Source organism: Vitis vinifera, chromosome 9, assembly GCF_030704535.1.
Source record: "Vitis vinifera cultivar Pinot Noir 40024 chromosome 9, ASM3070453v1".
NCBI classification, from domain to species: Eukaryota; Viridiplantae; Streptophyta; class Magnoliopsida; order Vitales; family Vitaceae; genus Vitis; species Vitis vinifera.
Window position 1 is genome coordinate 15,123,263 of NC_081813.1, and position 6,982 is coordinate 15,130,244.

A 6,982-nucleotide genomic window follows, 5' to 3' on the forward strand; every position below is an offset into this window, starting at 1 on the left:
CATGGGCATTGCCACTACTTATGAGATTCTCTTGAATCTGTAAGAGATGTTTAATGATAAGGGCAAGCCATCTAGGCAAGCTACTCTAAGGACCATCATGAGCACCAAGATGATAGAAGGAACTCCCATTAGAGATCATATGATTCATATGATTACACTCTTTAACAAGATAGAGATCCTTGGAGCTAAAATCGATGGGGAAACCAAGGTTGATATGATTCTAGAGACCTTATCAAACTCCTTCAAGCAATTTAAGCTCAATTACAATATGAATAAGTTAATGATGAGCTTTCCAAAACTGATAAAGGAACTTTAGATGGTTGAGGGGATTCTCAAGGATCCTAATGGTGTTCACATGGAAATAAAAGAGCCTTCAAGTTCTTCTCGTAATAATAAGAAGAAGAATTCTTTTAAGAAATCCAATCAGGAAAAGGAAATAGCAAAGGTAAGGGCAAGTGTTTCATTTATGGCAAGAAGGGCCATTGGAAGAAAAAATGCCTTGATTTCCTGAAGAAAAATGAAGGAATGTCCCATTCACTTTTAGTTGAATCTTGTTTAGTGGTGGATTCCACCAATTCCTAGTGGATAGATTCCGGAGCCACTAACCATATTTGTAATTCATTATAGGGGTTTCAACTAAAGAAAAGGTTGAATGAAGGAGAGATGTACCTGACTCTAGCATTTACTACGAGGATAGTTGTGCAATAAGTGGGAGATGTTACCCTGATATTAGAGAATAATAAATATCTAGAACTCAAGGATTGGATTTATGTACCTAAATCTAGAAAGAATTGAATTTCAATTTCTAGTTTAAATAAATTAGATTATTCGGTTTATTTCAATAAAAAAAATTATTAAAAAGAATGATTTATTTATTGGCTCAGGGATATTAGTTGACAATCTATTTTGTATTACTCTTATATCATTATTATATGTTGTTGAGAATAATCATATCTCACTTAAGAACAAAGTACTTAGCACTAATCAGACTTATCTATGGCACCTATGCTTAGATCATATTAATCTAAATAGGATCCAAAGACTAGTCAAGTTTGGAACACTGCACTCGTTAGTTCTAGAAGATCTTCTAGTCTACGAATCCTATACAAAAGGTAAAATGACCAAGAGGCCCTTTACTGCTAAAGGGGTTAGAGCCAAAGAATGTTTGGAGTTAGTGCATACTAATATGTGTGGACTTTTTAATGTCCAAGCATGTGGAGGGTATGAGTATTTCATCATCTTCACATATGATTACTCTAGGTATGGTTATGTTTACCTTATGCATAGAAAATTTGATGCCTTGGATAAATTCAAAGAATTTAAGGCAAATCAGAGAACCAGTTAGGTAAACATCTCAAGGCACTTTGATCTAATCGAGGTGGAGAGTACATGTCTAATGAGTTTGATTCTTTCCTTAAGAAGCATAGGATTATATCCCAGTTGACTGCTCCTGGTACTCCACAGCAAAATGAAGTGGCGGAAAGAAGAAATCGAACTTTATTAGACATGATGAGATCTATGATGAGTCTTTCAACACTTCCCACATCCTTTTGGGGATATGCCCTAGAAAATGCAGGATATCTTCTTAATCTAGCTTCATCTAAATCGGTACCTTTGACTATTATGGAGATGTGGACGAGTCATAAACCTGGTTTACACCATGTTCACATATGGGGGTGTCCAGCACACGTGTTAAAACTAAACGTAGATAAGCTTGAACTAAGGTTAGAAGTTTGTCAGTTTGTTGGGTATCCAAAAGGAAATATGGGTTATTACTTTTATCGTCAGGTCGACCAGAAGGTATTTGTGAGTATAAATCCCAGATTTCTAGAAAATGACTAGATGATGAGTAATAGTGTTAAGAGTAAGGTCAATTTGAGAGATCTAGATAAGACTCTCATAACAACATATAATACTATGGATCCAGTACCAACCATTCTTATTTCTAGTACACCAGTACCTCGTCATAGTGAGAGGGTTGTTCTATAACTAGATATATTCATGTATTTGGGAGAATCTTTTGAGGCCAACCCAATAGTAAATGAGATCGATCCTACAGATTATGATGAGGCAATGAGCAATGTGGATGCACATTTTTGGCAAAAGGCTATGGAAGTAGAGTTAGAATCTATGCATTCTAACCATGTTTGGGAGCTTGTAGAAGCACTTAAAGGGATAAAACCCACAGGGTATAAGTGGGTCTACAAAAGGAAGAGGGGCATAGATGGAAAGGTTGAGACTTTTAAGGCTAGGTTTTTTGAGAAGGGTTATAGTCAGAAACCTATTGTCAATTATGGGGAGACCTTTCTCGCCGATAGCCATGCTCAAGTCCATCAAAATACTCCTATCCATTACAACACATCTTGATTATGAGATACAATAAATGGATGTCAAGACTGCATTCTTAAATGGGAATCTTGATGAGAGCATCTTTATGATGCAGCCAGATGGTTTTATAGCAAAGGGTCAAGAGCATATGGTATGCAAGTTACATAAATCCATTTATGGATTAAAGCAAGCATCTCGCTCATGGAATAAACGTTTCGATCAGGCAATCAAAGCTTTTTACTTTGATCAAAATGAGGATGAACCTTATGTGTACAAGAATGTGCAGGAAAGCATGGCGGTCTTTATGATCTTGTATGTTGATGACATTCTACTAATTGGTAATGATGTAAGGTTATTGTCATTAGTCAAGATCTGGTTTTCTACTCAATTTCAGATGAAGGATTTGGGAGAAGCACAATACATTCTTTGGATTAAGGTCCTTAGAGACCACAAGAATAGAAAACTAGTGTTATCTCAAGATGCCTACATAGATAAGCTTTTGGTCAAGTATGTGATGTAGGATTCGAAAAAATGTTTGTTACCTTTCAGGCATGGAATTCCTCTTTCTCAAGATCAATGTCCTAAAATACTTGAGGAGAAAAAGCTCATGCAATTGATACCTATGCCTCTATAATGGGTAGCCTTATGTATGTGATGCTATGTACTAAGCCAGATATTTGCTTTACAGTGGGTATGGTGGGTAGATATCAGTCTAATCCAAGTCCAACGCACTAGACAACTATCAAGCAAATACTCAAGTATCTTAAGAGAACGAGGGATTATATGCTTGTATTCCAAAGTGTCGAGTTAGTACCTAAAGGGTACACAAATTCAAACTTCCAATCTTATAAGGATTCTCATCGATTTATCTCCAATTTTGCTTTTACTTTTGGTGGTGTGGTTGTTAGTTGGAAAAGTGTGAAGCAATCTTGCATTACTAACTCCACTATAGAAGTCGAGTATGTTGTAGCTTCTAAAGTAGCAAAGGAAGCCATTTGACATAGGAAGTTCCTCTTGGAACATAGGGTCGTACCCTTGGCCGTGCAACCCTTGATATTATTTTGTGATAACAGTGTGCCTGTGGCATAGTCTAAAGAACCAAGAAACCACCAAAAAGTTAAACACATTGAGAGGAAGTATCACCTGATTCATAAGATACTCCAGAAGGGTGATGTACTGGTAGAGAAGATACCTTTTGCAAATAACCTAGTGGATCCCTTCACCAAGACATTTATAGGAAGAGTCTTTAATGGTCATAAGGATAGCATAGGTGTTAGATGTGTACCTAATATGTTTTAGAGGCATGATGTTTTCAAGGCTAGTGGGAGATTGTTAGGATTGAGCTTTTAAAAGCATGACATGATGTAATAAACTCTTGGTTTTTATTACTTATTTAATAAAGTTTTAGCTCACTTTTATCTATCATTTTTCCATGAATTATACCTTGTGAGCATTATGGCCTGCATCTTTTGCATTGTACGTGACTTGGGTGCATTAGAAATTGCACAAAAAATCCAAGTAATGGGTTCCTTATAAATAGATGACTTGTTCATAGTTAGTTCATGGGTCTAGGCAACCTATTAGAGGTTGTAGTGCACCACCTCCTAATTGTAGGGATGGTTGGTCTTAGCTATTAGGATGGGTTTCCCATTATGAGTGCACTAGTGTGTATGGTTGCACATTGGATAAGACCTATGGTGAGTTATGACTTAAGGCTATCAAGCAGTCATAACTTCACCAAGTTGCTTCATTGTGTTGTCTCTCAACCTTGAGAGAATATTGATCTTGTGTTGAAGTTAGCAGTGGCTTCAACCTATGGGTGAGATTACAAGCTAATCATATATTCCCTTTGGATTGGGAAATTATTGATGGAAGTTGGTAGCAATAGGTATTCTCAATAGAGGCACCATGATATCTCTTAGGATTGAGACAATGTGTCCCCTTGAGTGATCCTAAGGATATGTGTTCATGGAAACTATGGCCATAATAGTTCCTTAAGTGGAACTGTATATAAGCTCTTTGAGAGCTAAGATATGTCAATTGAACACACTAGAGGAGGATCTATAACTTAAGGATGGTAGAGGTAGTCTTGAAAGGCTGATAGCCTTCACCTTGTTAGACTATGGACACCAGTTTAAAGAGAGACTAAACATAATGGATAGCATGTCATAGACCCGAGCACTTAGTGTCTCGTTGTTATTTACATAAAATATTGGAGTTCAGTTGATTCTCTATAGTAGGATGTTGAATCAACTTCATAATTGGATTATGAGGGAGCCAGTATTCCTATGGGTCCTAGTGGCCCCCGCTTTAAGCTCATATACCTTGTTAGCACGGGTTATGAGAGTCAAATTGACTCTAGGTTCACTTTTGTGCATAAGGGCATTTTGGTAAATAACTTTAATTTGAAGAGTTAGAAAAGAAAAAAAAATGGTATTTCCTTCATTCTTAAATCCAAAGATAAGGCCCTCACATGTTATTTCTTTTTCGGGTTCTTTTCTCTTTCTTTAAATATGAGATTTATGGGGAAAAAAATCTAGGTATCAAATAAATATTAGTGACTCTTTCATAGGGACACCTTTTTACTTTAAGAGAGATAATAGAGCTTCTAAAATAGATTTAATATTTGAGCTTTATATCAGTGGTTATGTAAAACTAATTATTTTATTGTCAATAATAAGGTTGAAATTGAATTAGATAGATAATTCTAATGAATTTCAAAGGTAATTAAGTTTATGACATGTTGAATTAATTACAAAAATTGATTAAAGATGGTTTAAAATACAACTAGCTAAGTCGTTAACTTCGTCAATGGATTAGTTTGGTGCATAGCAAATTTAGTGTAGAAGGCTACAAGCTATGGTGAAAAAAGATTTTTGAAAGTTGCAAAGAGAGTTTGGAACCTAATGGAGTTCTACAAAAAAATTAGGAACATTCTACTTTTAGATAATTAGCTAATACTCATTATTATTTTTATTTATGTTTAGGCTAGATGTTTAATAAGTCCATATGGAATTTGAGTGATTTCTTCAACGCATTGGTTAATAAAGCAATAAGTTATTTTATAATTTCTCCTTTTTTTTAATCTTTTTTTCATTTTTTTAAAGTATAAAAAATGTTTGAAATCCCTAAAGTGGATCAAGTAATTTTTTTTTTCTAAAAAATGTTCTAATTTTTTTCTTAACTTATATAACAAATTGAGAATATCATACGATTGAATACAAGTAAATTTTAACTTTTTAATTTATTCTAATGATTTTGAACTCTGGTTATTAGTGACCTCGGTTCAATAAGTGATATCATTAGCCTTGACAAGGTAGTAATGTAGTGTAAACTTAACCCGCAAGGATGTTATTAGTCTTTGGTATATCATTGATTGGAAGCATATCATTAATTGAAAATTATTTTATCCATCTGTAAAAAGAACAAAATAAGACTAGCCACTAAGTGCAAGTCCCACTGTTTGAGTATAATGCTATTATTAATGAATTAAGATAAAATATGTGTATGAAATTCTTTTAAATATAAATTAATTATGCAATGTGTATTATGTTATTTTATCTTTAAGTTGAAAGTATCTAATTTTTTTCTTTTTTTCTTTTTTGAAGAAAATGAACTTAATTATTAAATTAAATAAGTTCAATTACTAATTCATTTTTATAAAAATGTAATATTTCTTTATACTATATTTAACCCTCATTTTTAAACGATTTTACTTTATTGAACCGTCCATCTCACCATTCTTTAATATTCCACTTTTCAAGTATAAGCAATATTGATGAGAGGGATTAGAATATGAAGTATGTTTCTATTAGAAACAATTTTAAAATTGATTATTTAGGATCGACGACTTAAAACTAACTTTAGTTATAATTTCTAAATCTTACTTAAAGACTAACCTCGGTTATTATTTCTAAAACTTTTAAAAAAATGTGTGGTATAATCATTGAAATTATCCTTGAGATACTTTTTAATTAGTTTTTATTAAAAATTTAGAACCTTTAAATTATGCTCTAATTATCAACTAACTACATGTTGGATTTGTTAGTTAAAATCATTCATGCTTTGGATTCCCAAGTTTGATACATGAAATGACCGTGGTGCTCTTGGTCCCCGAGTTCTTAGTGTCACAAATAAATTTTGATATTTTGAAATATTTGGAAATGTGTTAAATTACTATTTTATATATATATATATATATATATATATATATATACTTTTACTCGATGAAAATATATAAAATTTAACACTCAACCAAATAAAATAAAAACCTTAATATTTGAGACACTAATTAAGAGACCAACTATCCTAAACACACATTTTACTCTATTCAAATTTAAAACAAATTCAGGAGTATTAAAAAAAAAAACAAAACAAAACAAAAAAACCGCCACAATCTCCCAGCCCTTAAGAAAGTCAAAAGGATTTGGCATGGGCCTAGAGAGGAAGTTGGCGAAATGGGCAGTTTTGGGTCTAAGCAGGTATCGAAATCACCATCGGCTTCACCTCCACCCACCCACCAGATGGTAGCGGCATTTACACTGGCTGAAGAATATATGCAGCAGGTATTATGAAAACAGAAAAAAGTAAAGACACACACTGACGTAGATTCAATATAATATAAGCCAAATGTAGAACTCAGTTTACGTAGTGT